This window comes from Talpa europaea (assembly GCF_964194135.1).
Source record: "Talpa europaea genome assembly, chromosome: 9".
NCBI lineage: Eukaryota > Metazoa > Chordata > Mammalia > Eulipotyphla > Talpidae > Talpa > Talpa europaea.
Window position 1 is genome coordinate 117,143,355 of NC_140076.1, and position 21,078 is coordinate 117,164,432.

The following is a 21,078-nucleotide window of genomic DNA, read 5'->3' on the forward strand; positions in this document are numbered from 1 at the left end:
ATAGTTTTGCATGATTTAGTTTGCTAAATCCATTAAGTAGTTTGCTACTTAATGGATTTAAATTAAAAATTCTAAGAATCAATTATTAAATATTTTTAGATTTATGACTTATGTAAGTGAAGAGATAAAAGGTGAAATCATATATCACAACACTTCAATCATTATGAAGTAAATGTTAACCACACTTAATGGAGAATTGAACAGGGACACAATAATAGCAGGGGAATTTAATACCCCGACTTAGATGGACTTGCAGGAAGATTAGCAGTAAGGTTAACAGACATAAATGGTATGTTGGAGTTGGAGGATCTAAAGGACTTATACAGAACATTCCACACAATATCTGTCCAATGCACCTTATTTTCGAGTGCACATGTAACATTGTTCACAATATAAAATGCTTTATTTAGTCCAGAAAGCAAATGTCAAGAAATCTAAGGAGATTAAAATAAAATTTGGCCACTTTGCAACAAAGCAATAGGAAATTAGAAGTCAATTAAGAGAGAAAACCTTGAAATTCACACATTTTTCCATCCACTTATCTGTCATTGTACCCTTAGGTTGGTTCCATAACTTGGCTTTTGTGGATAATGCTGGTATAAACAGAGGACTGTGTCAATTCTGAATTAGTGTGTTCATTTTCTTTAGGTAAATACCTAATAATGGTATTGCTGGATGATGTTAATTTTTCAGTGGTATCTCCACACCATCTTCCTTGTGGCCGTACCCAATTACATTCCCAGCAATAGCAATGAGTGTTCCTTCTCCACATCCTCACTGACACTTGGTGTTTCCACTCTTTTTGATATAGGCCATTATCAGAGGGGTGACATGGTAATTCTTCTTTTTTTTATTAATTACATTTGTTCCCTTACATCACTGTAGTCTCCAAAGTTCCCACATCACCATATCACGTGTGACCCATCACCATATTCACTCGTGTTCATCTCTCTCCTGTTTTGCCCCCCTCCACCTACACCCTCCTTAACTGCATGTTTCAGTTCCATGGTCAGCTTGCTAGTTTTGACTTTTTCTTGCCCTTTTGTTTGGTTTCCCTATATGCCACTTACAAGTAAGACCATCGGTATTTATTTTTTTCCTTCTGACTAATTTCGGCTAGCGTGATCCTTTCCTGCTTCATCTGTGTTGCTGAAAATGGCATGAGTTTGTCTTTTTTGATTGCTGAGTAACATTCCATTGTGTAAATATACCACAACTTTTTGATCCATTCATGTATTTTGGGGCATTTGCATTGTTTTCATATCTTGGTGTTGTATATAGTGCTGCAATAAACACAGGAGTGCAGGTTTCCTTTTGAATTAGTGTTTTTTATGTCCTTTGGGTAGAGTCCTAGGAGAAGAATCACTGGATCATATGGTAGATCCATTTTGTAGTATTCTGAGGAACCTCCACCTGGTTTCCAAGTGACTGTACCAGTTTACATTCCCACCAGCTGAGTAAGAGGGTTGCTTTATATCCACGTCCTCTCGGCATTTTTTGTTTCCATTTTTTTTTTAATGTGGGGCATTCTCTCTGGTGTGAGTGGTGTCTCAATGTAGTTTTGATTTGCATTTCCCTGATAACTAGTGATGTTGGAAATTCTTTCATATGTCTGTTGACCATTTGCCTTTCTTCTTTGGAGAAGTGTCTTTTTGGTTCTTTTGCCCATTTTTTGACTAGGTTGTTTGCTTTGGTTTTGTTGTGTAAGTTCTTTATGGATCTTTGATATCAGTCCCTTATCTGTAGTATGAAGTGCAAATATTTTCTCTCGTTCAGTAGGATGTGTCTTTGATTTGATTATTGTCTATTTTGCTATACAGAAGCTTTTTAGTTTGTAGTCCCAGCTGTTTATCTTCTGCTTTGTTTTTCTTGTTTCTGAAGAAGACTCCTCAAAGGTGTTCCTGAGTTCTGTGTCATGGAGTGTTTGCCTATGTTTTCTTCTATATATTTTATGTTGTCAGGTCTTATTTTCAAGTCTTTTATCCACATTGAGTTGATTTTTGTATATGGCGTGAGATAGTAGGTTAGTTTCTTTCTTTCTTTTTTTTTACTGCATGTTGCAGTCCGGTTTTCCCAACACCATTCATTGAAGAGGCGTTCCTTGCTCAGTGTATATTCTTTGCTCCTTTGTGACTGATTACTTGACCACATATGTGTGGTTTTATTTCTGGGCTTTCAATTCAATTCCATTGGTCTGTGAATCTTTTTTTGATCAAATACCATGCTGTTTTTTTCAATTTATATTTTTTTACATTATATTGTTCATTTTTAAACAATATTTGCTTCCCCACCCTCAAGTGTAGTCCCCATAGAATTTCTTTCACCAGTGCACCCATGCACCATCACCTCAGTCCCCTGTGCTCCTTCCTCCCTCCCTCTGATCCCTCTTCCTCTTCCTCCCCTGCAGGATGTCTCTGACTTATGATTGTCTGTTTTTGTTTATTTGTGTTTTGTACTGTTATTATTTTTTGACACTCATGTCTTATGTGGTTCCCCTATATTCCTCCTATAAGTGAAACCATGTGATAAGTTTCTTTTTCCTTCTGGCTTATTTCACTGAGCATAATTCCTTCTAGCTCCATCCACATTGCTGTGAGTGGCATGAATTTATCTTTTTTGATTGCTGAATAATATTCCATTGTGTATATGTACCACATCTTCTTGACCCAGCCATCTATTTTTGGGTATTTGGGTTGTTCCAGGTTTTACCTATTGTAAATAGTGCTGCAGTAAACATAGGGGAACAGGTGCTCTTTTGAATGAATGTTTTTGTGTCCTTTGGGAAGATCCCTGGGAGTGGAATTGCCAGGTCATATGGTAGCTCCATTTTTAGTAGACTGAGGAAGCTCCAGGCAGCTTTCCACAGTGGTTGGACCAGTTTGCGCTCCCACCAGCAATGTAGGAGAGTTCCTTTTTCACCACATCCTCGCCAACATTTGTTGTTGCTTGTTTTTTTGATATGTGCCATTCTTACTGGTATAAGGTGGTGTCTCAGTGTGGTTTTGATTTGCATTTCCCTGATTATAAGGGATGTTGAACATTTTTTCATGTGTCTGTTGGCCATTTGCATTTCCTCTTTAGAGAAATGTCTTTTGAGTTCTTCTGCCTATTTCTTGACTGGATTCTTTACTTTGTTTTTGTTGATTTGTGTGAGTTCTTTGTATATCTTTGTGACCAGTCCCTTATCAGTTGAATGGAGTGCAAAGATTTTTTCCCAACGAGTGGGGTGTCTCTCTGTTTTGTCTAATGTCTCTTTGGCTGTACAGAAGCTTTTCAGTTTGATGTAATCCCAGGTGTTTATCTTTGCCTTCACTCTCGCTGCTTTGGGTGATAAAGAAGTTAAAAGTCTTTAAAGATGTTTAAAGATGGTAAAGTCTTTAAAGATGTTTCTGAGATGTATGTCTTGCAGTGTTTTATCTGTATTTTCTTCTATTTGTTTTATGGTTTCAGGTCTTATGTCCAGTTCTTTTATCTGTTTTGAGTTGATTTTTGTGCACGGTGAGAGGTGTGGTCTAGTTTCATTTTTTTTTTGCCTGTGGAGGTCCAGTTTTACCAGCACCGTTTATTGAACAAACTGTCCATGTTCCATTGCATGTTCTTTGCTCCTTTGTCAAAGATTAGTTGTCCATAAAGGTGTGGCTTTATTTTGGGGCTCTCTCTTTGATTCCATTGGTCTGTGTGTCTGTTTTTGTTCCAATACCAAACTGTTTTAATTATTATGACTCAGTAGTATAGCTTGAAGTTTGGAAGTGTGATACCTCCTTTCTCCTTTGTTTTCATCAGTAGGTCTTTGGGTATTTGTGGTTTTTTGTGGTTCCATATGAATTTCAACAGTATTTGTTCTATTTCTTTGAAGAATGTCATTGAGTTTTTTATTGGAATAGCGCTGAATCTGTATATTGCTTTTGATAGGATGGCCATTTTAATAATGCTGATTCTTCCAATCCATGAGCATGGGATGTCTTTCCATTTCTTTGTGTCTTCTTCAATTTCTTTTGACAGTGTTTTATAATTTTCTTTGTATAGGTCTTTCACCTCTTTTTTAGATTTATTCCTAAGTATTTTATTTTTTGTTTCAATTATAAAAGGGATGGTTTTCTTGATTTCTTCTTCTTCCGATTGATTGTTTGTGTATAGGAAGGCTACCGATTTTTGTGTGTTGACTTTATATCCTGCTACTTTACTGAACTGGTTGATTATTTTGAGTAGTTTTTCTGTGGAGTTTTTAGGGTTCTCCATGTATATTATCATATCATTTGCAAATAGTGATAGTTTCACTTCTACTTTCCCTATTTGGATTCCTTGTATGTCCTTCTCTTCTCTTATTGCCCTGGCTAGGACCTCCAGTATATTGCAGTGGTGAGAGAGGACATTCCTTGTTTTGTTCCTGATCTTAAAGGAAAGGCCTTCAGCTTTTGCCATTGAGAATAATGTTGGCAGTGGGTTTGTTGTATATGGCTTTATCATGTTAAGGTATGTTCCTTCTGTCCCAAGAATTTCAAGGGCCTTCATCTAAATGGATATTGGACTTTGTAGAATGCTTTCTCAGCATCTATTGATGTGATCGTATGGTTTTTCTTTTTCTTTTTGTTGATGTGTTGGATTACACGTATTGGTTTTTGTATGTTGAACCATCCTTGTGCCCCTGGGATGAATCCCACTTGATAATGGTGTACTATCCCTTTGATGCATTGTTGGATTCTGTTGGCAAGGATTTTATTGAGGATTTTTGCATCAGTGTTCATTAGGGAGATTGGCCTGTGATTTTCTTTTTTTGTGCTGTCTTTGTTGGGTTTTGGTATTAGTGTAATGTTGGCTATGTGGAACATGTTTCTTTTTCAATTTTTTGAAAGAGTGTGTAGGATAGACACTAATTCACTGCTGAACGTTTAGTAGAATTCATTTGTGAAGCTGTCTGGGCCTGGGCTTTTGTTTTTGGGGAGTGCTTTGATTACTGCCTCAATTGGTCTATTTAGTTGTTCTATTTCTTCTTTGTCCAGCTTTGGATGATTATATTATTCTAGGAATTTGTCCATTTCTTCTAGGTTGTTGAATTTGTTTGCATATAAGTGTTCATAGTAATCTCTGATTATTCTTTTGATTTCTACTGAGTCTGTTGTGATTTCTCCTCTCTCATTGGTAATCCTATTTATATGTGTTTTCTCCCTTTTTTTCTTTGTGAGCCTGGTTAGAGGTTTGTCTATTTTAATTTTTTTCAAGGAACCAACTTTTGGTTGCATTGATCTTTGGATTGTTTTTTTTTAATTTCCAGTGTGTTTATTTCGCTTTGATTTTTATTATTTCCTTTCTTCTACTGGCTTTGAGATGTGAGATTAGGTTGTTTCTTTGAGTTCTTTCTTGTTTGTTGATGTGAGCCTGTATTGCTATATATTTTCCTCTTAATTACTGCTTTCGCTGCATCCCATACATTCTGGAAAGTGGTGTCCTCCTTGTCATTCAACTCAAAGTATTTTTTAATTTCTTCTTTGAGCTCCTCATTAGTCCAGTGGTCTTCCAGTAGTGTGGATTTCAATCTCCATGACATGGGAGGGTTCCTTGTTTTCTTTTCATGATTTATTTCTAACTTGATGCCTTTATGATCGGAGAAGATAGTTGGAATGATTTTGATCTTCATGTATCTGTTGCTGTTTGTCTTGTGGCCCAGTATGTGATTGATTCTGGAGAATGATCCATGCACCCTTGAGAAAAAATGTGTACTCAGATTTTTTTTGGGTGCAGTGTCCTATAGATGTCTGTTAAGTCCGTGAGTTCTATGTCTTTATTTCGGGCTCTAGTGTGTTTGTTTATTTTTTGTCTCATTGATCTGTTCGCTGGTGAGAGTGGGGTGTTGAAGTCTCCTACCATATATGCATTTTCTTTAATATTTGTTTTCAGAGCTGACAATAATCATCTAATATATTTTGGTGCTTGTTCATTTGGTGAGTATATGTTGATGAGTGTTATATCTTCCTGATGTATTGTCCCCTTGATCATAATGTAGTGTCTGTCTATGTCTCTTTTTACCTTTTTAAATTTGAAGTCTATTTCACCTGGTATAAATATAGCTGTTCCTGCCTTCTCTTTTGGTCCATTTGCTTGTAGCATTGTTTTCCAATCCTTTACTTTCATTCTATGCTTATCTTTTGTAGTTAAATGTGTTTCTTGGAGATAGCAGAAGGTTGACTTTTCGTTTTTAATCCAGCCTGCTACTCTTTGTCTTTCTATTGATGAGTTTAATCCATTTAAATTTAGAATTAATATTGAGGGGGAGTGATCAACATGGTGGTGTGGAAAGGCTGTGAGTAAGTCCTCCCATAAAAAGAAAAAGTTGACAGGGAGGTCCCTGTGAGAACTGGGACATGGAAGATAAACAGGCGACTCTGGCAAACTGCCCAAAGAAGAAAGTTGCCATAAAAGAGGAGGAGAAGGGAGGAAATCTCAGAACCCTGCTACCCTCCCCCACCCACAAAGTCAGCAACAGAAAGGAGGAAAAAAAACCCAACCAACAAGAACAAACTGCACATCAAGCGGGACTGTGAGTGGAAAGGAACTATTTCAGGCACTGCACCCTGTGAACTGAAACTGTGGAGAACGGTGCAGTAATTGCTACGGAGGTGAGCGAATGGCTCCAGGTGCCATTAGAGGAAAACAAGGACTCCATGCAGACCTACAGATAGCCCAAGGCCAGCCGGTAAGCTTTTGTGGAAAAGTGGTGCTCAAAAAGCATACGCAGATTGGGAATCGTGGCTGCCCAGGTCCCAGTGCCCGCGACCTAGGCTTGCCGGGAGATGCATGGGGGCCCTCATTGAGGTGAATGTCCCTCATTGACTAATCAGAAACCAGGTGCCCGGACATGGGAGCGGGGTGCAAAAGGCGCCATTTCTGCAGACACTGAACTGGGCTACAGCCTACATCCTGGATCGGAGGGCTTCAGAACTGAGACCCAGGGCATGAAATTCGGGGTGTGGGATCCCCATGACAGTGGGGCACAGGGCAGACACAGGGCAGACACAGCACCTGCACACTCCACGCCACTCCCACTCTATTCCCCTGGACCCATGGGAAAAAAATAGCTCTGGAAGGACACTAGGAAAGATCTCTGGCACTGCCTAGTGACCAGAAAAAAATCACCAACATCCTGATAGTTGGAAACCAGGGATCCCCAAAGCACCCTTAGGCTCTGAGAGAGGGTGGGCCACGCAAATGGGGATAAGGAGGAAAATAAAGCGTGGAGCAAGACCCCATCCTGGAACTGAGAGCCAGGTGCAGGATCCAGGGCATGGGATGCGCCATAGCAGTGGGCACTGCACAGGGTGACAGCCAGTGTTTTGGATCTGATAGCCTTGTTACTGAAAACTAGAGAGGAGAATTCAGGGCACGGGATCCATAGAGCTGCGGGCACAGTACTGGGTGAACATGGGGCAGACACAGCACCCAGATGGAATAAGAGCCCCTGTTTTGAGGTGCTCCTCTCTGCCCCCCCTCTGTTTCTCAGAGAGCCACTGGGAAAAAGCACAGGTCAGCAAGTACGGGTCTCTGGCACCACTTCACAACCAGAACAAAACCACCAACTAGCAGATTTCCTGTTGGAACTGAGTAAATACAGAGGGAGGGAACTGTAAGGGACAGTGCCCAGCAACACAGCATCAACACCCTGCTGGAGTTTTTGCCTACCAGTGCTGATCTCAGTCTGGTAAACAGTTTCTGACACACCTAAAGGAGCACTCCAAAGAGACGCCCGCCAACATCAGTGGCACAGCATCCCAACACATAGAACTAATTAGAAAGCAAACAACAGGGAGAAGAAAAATTATAAATAATGAAGGAATCCCACAGGAGGACACACCACTAACAGAAATACAGCCACCAGAACTCAACAATGACATGGAAGAACTTCTCGGCCTATCAGATAGAGAATTAGTGATGATCATGATTAAAAAGCAGAAAGAAAATGAAAAGGAAAAAATGATTTGAGACAAATAACCACTGAACTGAAGAATGAAATTGAGACCTTAAGAAAGAAAAGAAACGCAGTAGATGAAAAGATTGCTAGAGGAGATGAAGAACTCTGGGAAAAGCAATGAAAACAGAATCGATGAAATGGAAGAACGGATCAGTACTATTGAAGATACAGAAATAAAAAGAGCCAAAAGAGAAAAGAAGACGGAAGTGCAAATGAAGCAGTATGAGGAGACTCTTAGACAATTATCAGACTCCATGAAGAGAGGAAATGTAAGAGTTATAGGCATTCCATAAGGTGAGGAGAGAGACAAAGAAACAGACGTTATTCAAGGAGATAACATGAAAACAACAAGCATGAAAAAGGAGACGAATATAGACATACAAGAAGTGAGAAGAACTCTCAGTAACCACAGTGAAAAGAAAACAAGACACCTAATAGTAAAGCTTGCAAGAGTCCAAGACAAGGAAAAAATAATGAAACTGGCAAGGGGGACGAAACAGATAACATATAAGGGAAAGCCAATCAGGTTAACTTCAGACTTCTCCGAATTAACATTACGGGCAAGAAGAGAATGGAGTAACATCTTCAGCACATTTCAAGACAGCAAATGTCAACCAAGATTACTTTACCCTGCAAAGCTCTCCTTCCTCTACGAAGAAAAAATATGGACCTTCCCAGACAAACAGAAACTCTAGAAATTCATCACAACTAAACCCCCACTGCAAAAAATTCTACAAGAAGTCCTAAAGCCAAAACCAACAGAGGAATAAAGCAAGGAATAAAATCACAAAAAAAGGCAAACAAAATGGCAAAGAGAGATGCCAGCATATCAATATTAACACTAAATGTAAATGGGTTAAACTCATCAATAAAAATACACAGAGTAGCAGGCTGGATTAAAAAAGAAAATCCAACCTGCTGTCGCCAGGAAACACATTTAACCACAAAAGATAAACATAGACTGAAAGTAGAAGGTTGGAAAACAATAGACCAACAAAGAAGGCAGGTGACTGATTTTCTTTTTGCGGTGTGTCCTTCCCCTGCGGGCATGCTTGGTTGTTTCTATTTTTCCTTCTTCTTGCTGTTTGCTTTCTAATGAGTTCTACGTGTCGGGACGTCGTGCCACTGGAGTTGGGGTGCCTCTCTCTGGATTGCGCCTTCAGGGCTGTTGGACTCTGTTTACCAGTTCAGGTCCAGCCCTGTTCGGCCAAAACACCACCAGGGTGTTGATGCCCCGGCTGTGCTGCTGGGCATTGTCTCTCACAGCCCCCCCTCCCTGTTCGCCCTGCTCTCCTAGGGAAGTAGCTAGTTGGCGATTTTGCTCCGGCCACGAGGAGGCGCCAGAGACCGCTCCTCGCAACCTGTGCTTTTCCCTGTGGTTCTCGAGGGCCGGAGGGGCGACCTCAACCCAGGCCCGTCCTCGCGCTGCGCGCTGTGTGCACCCCGTGTTCACCGCGGGCCGCGCCTGCAGCTGTGGGTCCCGCGCTCTGAGTTCTGGCTCTAGTGCTCAGACCCAAGCCGCTGCCTGTCCCCTGCGCCGTGCCCACCGTCACGGCGTGTCCTTGCCCTGGACCCCACGCCCGCCTCGCAGTTCCGGAATGGTGTCTCGCGCCACACCTCGTTTCCGTGAACCCCAATGTTGCGCGGCCCACCCCCTCGCAGAGCCTGAGGGTGTTTTGGAACCCCTGGCTGCCACCTGTCCCGAAGTCGGTGATTTTGTTCTGACCAGCAGGTGGCGCCGGAGAGCTTTCCTCGTGTCCCCCCAACTGTGCTTCCTCCCCTGGGGTCTCCGGGGAGGAGAGGGGGGGTGGCTGCATGCCTCAGTGGCTTGGGGTGCTGTGTCTGCCCCTACCCTGTTGTCACGGGGATCCCAGCCCCGAGTTTCCTGCCCGCGGGCTCAGTTCCAAGCCCCCAGGTCCAGGACGGGGGCCGTGGCCCAGTTCAGTGTCCGCGAAGTGGCGCCTTTGCACCCGCTCCTGCGCCCGGGTACTGGTTCCGATGATCCGGCGAGGGTCCTTCCCCTCGTGTCGCCCCCGTGGCTGCCGCAGCCCCAGGTCGCGGGTGCGGGGACTGGGCGGCCCAGGCCCGCGTGCTGCCGGGCGCCCGCTTCTCCGCAGGGCTCGCGCCGGCCTGGGCGCCCGGGGTCTCGGGGAGCCCTTCTCTCCTCTGAGGGCTCCGGGAGGGTCCGCGGGCCTCGGAAGCACCGGGCCAGGGTGCCGGGGTGCCGGGCCTGCAGCGGGGCCTTCCCGCCCCCGGATCTCCAGCTCGCTCTGGGCTTTGTTTTTGCGTCTCCCCTTGCTGTGGGCCGGAGGGCGCGCAGGGCGGGTTCCGAGCTTCCCTGTCGCCGGGACGGTCCCCGCGGCTTCCCGGGGCAGCCGGCTCGCGCCGCCCTCGGTCATCTTCCCTCCCGATTCCCCAGGGACCTGCGCCTTTCCTCCCTGGCCGTCGTCTTCGGGGGCTCCCTTGCTCGCGCCCCGTGGATCTGGGAGCCGGGTTTGTCCTGCAGTCGCTCTGGGGTGGCCTCGGAAGTCGGGAGTCAGCGCCTCGCGCCTCCCCCGGGAGTCTGAGGCCTCCTGCTGTGCAGGCGGTGGTTGTCCACGTGAGCTTCACAGTGTTGGCCCATTTCTGTGAAGACTGTCATGAGACGTGCCCGGGAGCTGCGCGGAATCTGTACCTTGCTTTGGTCGGAGCCCATTTTCTGGTGTTGGTTCTTCCATCCCTGAGCAGAGAGGACCTTTGCAGTTCTCGGTCTTCCCTTCTCGGTGTTTTGTAGTTTTCCTTGGCGCGATCTTGCACCCCCTTTGTTAGGCTCATTTCCAGGCACTTAATTTGCGAGTGTCCATTTGCACATGGAATGGTTTTCCTGATCTCTCTCTCTGAACATTGATTTGTTTGCATATAGTAAGGCTGCTGATTTTGGGTATGGATTTTGTGATGTGGAACTTCACTAAACACGTGCATTGTTTTAGTTTTCTGTGGATTTTTCAAAGACTCTGCATAGTGTCCTGTCACCTGAATAGGATGCTAGTTTCACTTCTTTCCTGCTTGGGTGCCTTTGATGGCTCTCTCTTGCCTAATTGCCTTTGCTATCACCCCAAACCTCTTGGGTCTTCTGCCCCCCAACCTCCCCCCCCCTTTTTTCTCTCTTTGGGAAATCTTGTATGGACAAATATTGAAGCTGCCTGATTATTTTCTCAGCTGATGGTTTGACTGACTGTCCCATCGAAGGCTTCCTTATTTCTCTTAAACTTTTTAAAAATTAAAAATTTTATTTTTCTTCTCTTCATAGTGTACAATTTATGCCTCTTACCAGAGACAACAAATTATTTCATCTTTGTTCCTTTGTATATTATAATATTTTTACCTTGAAGCATTTTTTCCAACGTGGACTTCATGTTGATTCTTTCTTACAGCTGCCATTGTTTACTTGCCGTGATACCATGTCTTTGTTGTGTGATTTATCCATTTGATTCATGAGCATATTGTTCATACTTGCTTCAATTCCTTCTGTGATGATTGCAGATCTGTATACTGTCTGACTCTGCTTCTAATGCTAATGACTGCCTTTGTAATTTTCTGTTACATGAGAGCGAAGGCCTTTATTGGGCCTTTGTAATTGTGTGGTCTTGAGCCTATTATCTTAGGAATAAATTTCAGGCATTCATAGGCTGTGTGTCCCCGAGAGTGACCTTCCAAATTACGTTTTAGCCTTCCCGTTCCTGAGGTGAGTGAGCAAAGTGTGTTGAGCTGTTGTTGGGGAAACATCCTTCTGGGCTAAGGCTCAGGTGAAGATTATTCTCCCAGAGTGTTTGCCTTTGCTTCAAAGAGAATGGTCTGTACTATTTCACACAGGCAGGAGGGACCTTTCATCCCTCTTCATCTTGAGGACCTGGTGTGGCTCCTGGCCCCTGTCCAAATGAATGAGGTTCCCTCCACCAGCCACACACCTTCCTTGCAAAGACTGCAGTCTCAGGGCTTTTCCCTTTCCGTGGGCCCACCTTCACCTTGCAGCATTTCCACCCCAGCTTGTGTGAATGGCCAAAAACCTGTAAAAGTATTTCTACAACATTACAAATTAAAATGTGTAACATTTTTTTATAGATAGTTTATTTTGAAACAGCTAGCGACACGTTGATGTATTTTTGGTTTGAAATTGATATTTGCTCCAGTTGAGCACACATCACTTACCCACGTGTATTCCCTGAGGCAGAGGCTGCACATACATGGGAGAGAGCTGTAATCAGTGCTTTGGGGTCATGAAGGATGGGGAGATAATTGCTACACATTTGCCTCAGGGATCGAGTGCGTTTGGGGACAGTGTCTCTGATGGCTGAGTGTGCAACAGCACATTGACCCCGGACTTTTGAAGCATTGGCTTCAAGGTATTTATCCTCTCGTTTGGGCCGGCTTTGTGATTCTGATCCTGGAAGAAGTTTGAAATGTATCAACAACACTTCATGAGCAGCATTGATTTTGTTCTTGTGAGTAAGTAGGGGTGTTTTTCTCTGGAAATGTGTGAAGAGGTGTGTTCCCCTTCCAAGCTGATTAATATAGGATGCTCCCTCCTAGTGTATATAATGGGAAACCTCAGAAACGCCCATCTATTAAAATTATTTGCACATCTGTAGATTATTCACATTTTATTCCTTCAGAATAAGCAGTTTTGTTTATTTAAAATGGTATTTTTAAAAGGGAATTTCTGATTGAAGGTTGATAATCTGGTGTCATTTTATTTTCAAAGAGGTACAATATGCTAACTCCAGGGTTTAGGGAAGCAGTCAATTTTATGTAAGAAAGACATGAACCTGTTCATATCAGCTGTCTCTCTCCATAGTTCAGTCTTAACCTGAAAGACATTTTGAACACTGGAGGAACTTGACATGTTGCACTTAAGTAAAATTATATGAGCTGCCATTAGAGAAAAACAAAGTCTCCCGGAGACCTACACACAGCCCCAGGCCAGCCGATAAGCTTGTGCGGGAAAAGGTGCACACTTGAAAAGCAAATGCGGATCGCGGCTGCACAGGTCCCTGCGCCTGTGACCTAGGCTTGCAGGGAGATGTGGGGGTGCCCTCACTGAGGTGAATGTCCCTTCCTGAGTAATCAGAAATCAGGCGCCTGGACACCGGAGCTGGGTGCAAAAGGCGACATTTCTGCGGACACTGAACTGGGCAACAGGCCGCATCCTGGACCTGAGGGCTTTGGACTGAGACCCGGGGCACGAAATTCAGGGTGTGGATTCCCCACTATGGTGGGGCACAAGGCAGACACAGCAGCCCAAATCCGTTGAGGTTTTTCCCACCACTCCCACTGTGTTCCCCGTTCCACGGGGTGAAACAAACAGCTCCCCAAGGACACTAGGAGAGATCTCTGGCGCCACCTAGCGACCAGAAAATAATATCACCTACGCCCCTTAGAACAGGGACCTTTCTTCAGAAAAGACTGCTTGAAACTGGCAGAAGGCTCCTGGAGGAGCCAGTAGTGAGCTGGGAAGTTTGCCCACGCCAGGCCCCTTCTGACCAGCAGTCCAAGCCCAGAGGGGGAGCGGGCACCCACGGACGGGGCAGACCGGGAGCGCAGAAGAGTGTGCCCGAGACCGGGCACCAGGGGAGTGCGTCTCGCATCACCATTTTAGAACAGGGACATTTCTCCAGTAATGACTGCCTGAAACCAGCAGAAGGCTCCCGGAGGAGCCAGAGGGGAGCTGGGATTCATGCCAGGGACACAAGGATGGTTCAACATCTGAAAATCAATCAACGTTATCCAACACTTCAACAAAAAGAAATATAAAAACCATATGATAATATCCATAGATGCTGAGAAAGCTTTCGACAAAGTGCAACACCCATTCATGATAAAGCCCTTGAAATTCTTGGTATACAATGAACACACCTCAACATCATAAAGGCCATCTATGACAAGCCAACAGCCAGTATCATTCTCAATGGTGAAAAGCTGAAAGCATTTCCATTAAGATCTGGAACAAGACAAGGATATCCACTCTCACTACTGTTCTTCAATATAATACTGGGAGTCCTAGCCAGAGCAATAAGACAAGAGAAAGACATCCAAGGAATCCAAATAGGAAAAGAAGAAGTCAAATTATCACTATTTGCAGATGATATGATAATATACTAGAGAACCCCAAAAACTCCACAGAAAAACTTATTCAACTCATCAATCAATTCAGTAAAGTGGTAGGATACAAAATCAACACGCAAAAGTCAGTAGCCTTCCTATACATAAACAATAAATCTGAAGAAGAAATGAAAAAAACCATCCCTTTTATTATCGAAACAAAAAAAATCAAATACTTGGGAATAAATCTAGCAAAAGAGATAAAGGTCCTATACAAAGAAAACTATAAAACATTGTTAAAAGAAATAGAAGACACAAAGAAATGTAAAGACATCCCCTGCTCATGGATTGGAAGAATAAACATTATTAAACTGGCCATCCTACCATAAGCAATATACAGATTCAGTGCTACTTCAATCAAAATTTCAATGTCATTCTTCAAGAAATAGAACAATTATTGATGAAATTCATATGGAATCACCAAAAACCCAAATAGCCAAAGCTCTCCTGAAAAAATAAAGAAGGGAATGGAGGCATCACACTCCCAGACTTCAAACTATACTATGAAGTCATCATCATCAAAACTGCATGGTATTGGAACAAGAACAGACACACAGACCAATGGAATTGTATAGAAAATCCAGAAATAAACCCACAGATTTATGGTCAACTAATCTTTGACAAAGGAGCAAAGACTATGCATTGGAGCAAAGAAAGTTTGTTCAATAAATGGTGCTGGGAAAACTGGGTCGCTACATGCAAAAGAATGAAGCTTGACCACTACCTCACACCAAACACAAAAATTAACTCAAAATGGATTAAAGAACTAGACATAAGACCAGAAACCATAAAATACATAGAAGGAAATATAGGCAAAACACTACATGACATGCACATCAAAGACATCTTTACAGACACATCACCCAAAGCAGTGATAGTGAAGGCAAAGATCAACAGCTGGGACTTCATCAAATTAAAGGGCTTCTGCACTGCAAAAGAGACAATAACCAAAACAAAGAGAAACCCCACCGACTGGGAGAACATTTTTGTACACAACACTAATGATAAAGGACTGATCACAAAAATCTGCAAAGAGCTGATGAGACTCAACGCAAAGAAAATAATCCAGTCAAAAAATGGGCAGAAGAGCTAAAAAGAAACTTCTCTGAAGAGGAAATGCAAATGGCCAACAGGAATATGAAAAAATGTTCAACATCACTTGTCATCAGGGAAATGCAAATCAAAACTACCATGAGATACCATCTCACACCAGTGAGAATGGCACATATTAAAAAAACTAGCAACAACAAATGTTGGTGAGGATATGGAGAGAAAGGAACTCTCCTGCACTGCTGGTGGGAGTGCAAACTGGTCCAACCACTATGGAGAGCTGTGTGGAGATTTCTGGACCTACTAAACATAGAGCTTCCATAGGATCCAGCAATTTCACTCCTAGGTATTTACCCAAAGGACACAGAAACATCAATTCCAAAGAACACCTGCACCCCTATGTTTATAGCAGCACTGTTTACAATAGCTAAGCTTTGGAAACAAGTCAAATGCCCAAAAATAGATGCCTGGATCAAGAAGATGTGGTCCATATACACCATGGAATATTACTCAGCATTCAAAAAAGATAAACACATGCAATTTGCAGCAACATGGATGGCGCTGGAAGGGATCATGCTCAGCGAAATAAGCCAGAAAGAAAAAGAAAAATACCGGATGGTCTCACTCATAGCAGGAATCTAGAAAACTTAAATAATGGACCAGGAAAATGAATAACTATAAGAAAGTGAAAATCAAAATCAACAAACAACTATGAAACAGAGACACTCTATGGGGGGTGGGGGGCAAGAGGGGAGGGATTGGGGTCAAATAAAGGGATTGCAATTTTATGGGGAATATACAAATAAAATTTACTTAAAAAAATTATATGAGCTTTACCCATGATATTCTCTAAACACACACTATTTTTTGATTGAATTGTTACTCACCTGCTTCAGTTAAAAGAGATCATTTTCAGGATGTAATTGAGTTCACTACCAATTAATTTTTCTCATTAGTAGTATTTCATGGGACTCTGTACACATGCACACATACATAGATGCATCTATATCTGCCTCTGTGTGTTCCTCTTTTAATGTGTACCATTTTTTTGTTAAAGATTTATTTATTTTTATACAAGAGCTGGGGTACAGGCCAGAGGCACGGGAGGGTGAGCGTATTCACCAGAGACAGAGCGGGGAGCAGAACAGGCAGAAGGACTGAAAGCACTGCTGAGGGGAGCAGCAGGCGAGAGGCAGGAGAGGTCTGCCGTGCCATGTGGGCATCTCCCTGGCTGGCCAGGAATCGAACCCACGCGGCAGAGGCTGTGGACAGCTTCACAGGGCTGCGCTAAACCCGCTGCGCCACCAGGGAGGCCCATGTGAACCGTATTTTAAGTAAACATCAAAATACAAACTTGCATGACGTATTTTACCACTTTGCATTGATGGGCCTCATATACATTAATCAGGAACCTCTTTTGGAAATAATCTGTTGGTGTTTTGGAGGCCAATAAAGTGTATTTAGAAAAAGTGGCATGTTAAGTTCCTTATAAAGGTCATTTTAATACATCGGTACAAAATTAATTGATCAAAAAGAATCATTCCTTAGCTCTCTCTGGAGGCTGAGAAGCTAGTGACTGCCCTGTGTTCTTAGAAATAAGGAAAATTTCAGGCTCCATGAATGTCTTTGTGGGGTGGCAGACTATACGGTTCTCTTTTAATTCTCACTGTATGCTGTTCATTTCCCTGGGAATGTAAAGGTTGAGGAAAGAGGTGAATTTTGTATATGGTGTGGTAATGAAGGACCTTGGAACACCCCCCTCTTTGTCTGGTTTATTTAATCTCTAAAAGGTATTTAATTTTTAAAATACCTTGCATACCCTTATTTATTGAAATAGAATACATGCTATTTTATGTAAAATAATGTCAAATTTACCAAATTCTGTGTGGGGATTGTGGGTTGTTCATGTATAGATTCCCCAACTTAGTCCACACGATTGCACACCGCTACCTCCATTTCATCTCTCTGTGGGTGCTGCGTATGTGGGCAGGGACAGCAGGTGTCATTCCTGTCCTGTGTGTTAGAGTTTTGTGAATTCAGTTATGTGGCACCTCACGAGGGGCTTTGGATGTTGTTGAACAGCACTGATGCCACCTGCAATAGCGGCTTTCAGCACTCAGTGATACAATGATATGATCTTAATATGAAGCTTTTTTGTTTTCTCATTATGACTTAAAATATATGAAAATTCTTTATTTTACATCCTTTCTAGGAAAAAAAGTAGCTTGTCACTATAACAACCTGAATATTTTCATTCACACAGAATTGAAGCCCAAGATACTCTCAGGAAAGCGCTTTCCCCTGTCCTTGTCTCTTCAGAAGTTGCTTTAGGCTCAAGTTGGAACAAATCCAAGCAGGAAAGAAAAGAAAGGAGAGGGGAAATCCCTGGAGATTTCTAGCCCTGTAGTTGCTGCTGCGCTCCCATAGCAGAGCAGTGAGTCCACTCTGCTTTCTGAAGAAGCGCATTTCCCACGTGCAGGCTGCTCCCGCCAGGCATGTCTCTATGTCAGCTGCTGCCCTCGGACCCTCTTCCTTTCCAGAGTCACTGTGTCCAGGTCTGCACGCCTGAGTCCTCTGTACTCTCCTCCCCAGGCAGCTTGCTTCTTGGACTGGATCTGTAAAACGCACTGTAACTGTGCAGCTTCAAGCAAAAGTCCTATTTAATTATGTGTTTGTAAAATGAATCTACAGAGAAAAAAATTATTTCCCTTTTCCAAGACGTGAGATTTCTGGAGTTAATTGGAAGTCATTGTGGAAAAGAAGTAACTGATAATAGGTTGCCTTTATTCTCACTTTGAAGTTTGTGCACCTTGTCCGTACATGCTCCATCCTATCGATAAGAAAGAGGACTAAGCACCTGACCCAAACATAGCACACAAGAGCTTCTCTGTGTGTGGTAGAGTCTTGTGTGGTCTCTCAGACTGTTAGTGAAAGGCACATATATTGTTTTCCTGAAAGAACAAGATGATAAGTTTGGAAATAAATGAATTTGAGATATCAGAAAGCAGTGTATGATTTTATTTGGTAAATTTTATTATAGACTGTGAAGTATGTTTTTAAAAAAATTTGCAAATTTCCAAATAGGAGCACGAGCATGGCATGGCTGAGCAACCAGACCTCAGGCAGTGATTTCATCCTCTTGGGTCTGTTCCACGGCACCCCGGTGCCCTGGGTACTGTTCACACTCACTGTGCTGGATCTCCTGGTGGCCCTGTTGGGGAACACCATAATAATCATCCTCATCTGGGCTGACCCTCTTCTCCACACCCCCATGTACTTTCTGCTCAGCCAGCTACATCTGCACGTTTGTCCCCAAAATGGCGGTGGACTTTCTATCTGGGAACCACCACATCTCCTTCATTGGGTGTAACTTCCAGATGTTCCTCTTCACCACCCTTGGTGGCTCAGAGTTCCTTCTGCTGGCGGTCATGGCTTATGACCGCTATGTGGCCATCTGCCACCTCTGCGTTACCCCATCCTCATGCGTCCCAAGATCTGTGTGCTCTTGGTGCTTGTGACATGGCTGGGTGCATTCTTCAATGCCTTGATCCATGTGGTGTATACTCTGACACTCCCTTTCTGTGCCTCCAGGGAAATCCATCATTTCTTCTGTGAGATCCCAGCACTCCTGAAAGTGGTCTGTGCTGACACTTCCCAGTACGAAAAGGGTATTTATGTCACTGCTGTAATTTTTCTCCTACCTCCCTTCTCAGCCATTCTGGGCTCCTATGGAAGCATACTATCCACTGTTCTGGGCATGGGATCAGGCCAGGCTCTCAGGAAAACCTTGGCTACTTGCTCCTCTCACATGACTGTGGTGTTGCTCTTCTATGGGGCTGCCACCATCAAGTACCTTCTGCCAAAGTCCTACCAATCCCCTGTAGAGGAAGAAGTGGTCTCTGTGATCTACACCATCATAACACCCATGCTCAACCCCCTCATCTACAGCCTGCGGAACAAGGATGTCACTAGAGCATTTAGGAAGGTTTTCAGAGTGTGATGAATGTGGAGTTTTCTTGTATGTAATGTAAACCCATAATACGTTGCCATTTGCTTTGAAATGGAATAGAGCATGTGTTTATACATTCATCTTAGTAAAAAGTTATGTTGAGAAATAAAGGGAAAATATATGTAATCACATACCTTATGATAAAGTATAACATAATAATTTTTTAACATTTATCATGTATTTTCAAAATGCACATCTTTAGAAAGGGGAACTGTGATGCCCTTAAGCAATCTTCTGCACTAGGACTTACATGTATTCAAAATCTATCATTGTAAGTGATACAATGTGTTTTTTTTTTTATAGAGGCATGTTTCCTTCCTTCCTTCCTTCCTTCCTTCCTTCCTTCCTTCCTTCCTTCCTTCCTTCCTTCCTTCCTTCCTTCCTTCCTTCCTTCCTTCCTTCCTTCCTTCCTTCCTTCCTTCCTTCTGCACTGGGTACAGTCAGAAGCGCGGGAGGGTGAGAGAATTCCCCAGAGCCAGAGCAGGGAGCAGAGCAGGCAGAAGCACCGAAGGACACTGCTGAGGGGAGCAGCGGGCGGCAGGAGAGGTCTGCGCGCCATGTGGGACCCTCCTCCGGTGGCCGGGGAGCAGCCGGGGATCGAACCGGCCCTCAGAGGCCGCGGGCAGCTTCTCAACCCAGCGCTCAACTGCTGCGCCACCGGGGAGGCCCTACAATGTGTGTTTTAAAGTACTTAACTCTTCCAAATTTTAAGACATTTCCCAAAACAATGCTTCCTCTAATAACCTGACCTGGAATTTTTGAGCAAAAATTTATTTCTACATTATGTGTATTATGTGTGTTAATATACAATGTTTTGCAATTTTTATATTGAGTAATAAATGACATGAAGTATTATTTGTATTTCAGGAATACACCCTAGTGATGTACATTCATATTCTTGTCAAGTGATCACTGAATCACAGCAAGTTTACTGTTAGGGTGTAGCCTCCTGAGCCCTCACGCATCTCACCACAACCCCAGGATCACTCCCCCCTGTGACCATCTTTCTTTCACTGTGTCTTATTTGCCTTTAGATTTCTATGTGAGTGAACTCATAGGTTGTTTGTCTTTTTATGTTTGGCTTATTTTCCCCGGTATTATTCCCTACACGTCCATCCATGTTGTCTTTCATCTTTTAAAAATTGTTTGAGGGTTTTCCGTTATACAAACACACACACACAGACACACACCCTATTTCTAGTATCCACCCATCCATCATTTGAACCTTAGTATATTCCCATTGTGTGTGAGGTGTGATGAGCATAGGTGAACATATACTTCTGAATCAGTGTTTTCTTTTTCTTTGGATAAATAACGAGGAGTGCAATTGCTGTGTCATATGGCAGCTTATTTTAATTTTTGTGGGACCTCCATTAGTGGTTATACACATTTCCAACCACAGTGCAGGGGTGTCCCCTTTTCTCCACATTTTTTTGTGCCAGCACTAGATGTGTCTCTTGTTTTTTCATTTTAGTGCTCTCCCCCTTCTCTGCAGGAGAGACATCCTAGTATGCCCTGTTGACACCTAGAACTCAGATTGTAAGTAACGTATGTAAACCATATTTTCCCTAAACATATATAGCTATATTAAATATTATAAATAAGATTTAATAATTTATAATAAATTTATAATAAATTTATAATTTATAATAAATTTATAATAAATAAATATTATAAATAAGATGAATTAAGAGGTTAAACAACACAATAAAATGGAAAGATCATACTATTACTATAATGATAGTGGATATGATATTCTCAGTATATTTCCATGCCACTGCACGGAAGGTGAAGTCACAGATGAGGGGCTACACAGTTTTTCTAACAGGTCTGATGGGGCAGCTTGTGGTTTCGATTTACATTCCCTGATATTTGGGATACAAGCATCTTTTCATGCAGCTGTTGGCCATCTTTATGC

The 21,078-nt window shown here is 42.8% G+C and overlaps 1 pseudogene across 1 annotated transcript; it reads left to right on the forward strand.

The window, feature by feature from the left end:
* The first annotated feature begins 18,245 nt into the window (after positions 1-18,245).
* On the forward strand, positions 18,246-19,151 carry LOC311176869 (olfactory receptor 2T27-like; annotated as a pseudogene). The gene has a single exon. The product of its transcript is annotated as an olfactory receptor 2T27-like (transcript).
* Positions 19,152-21,078: the final 1,927 nt, after the last annotated feature.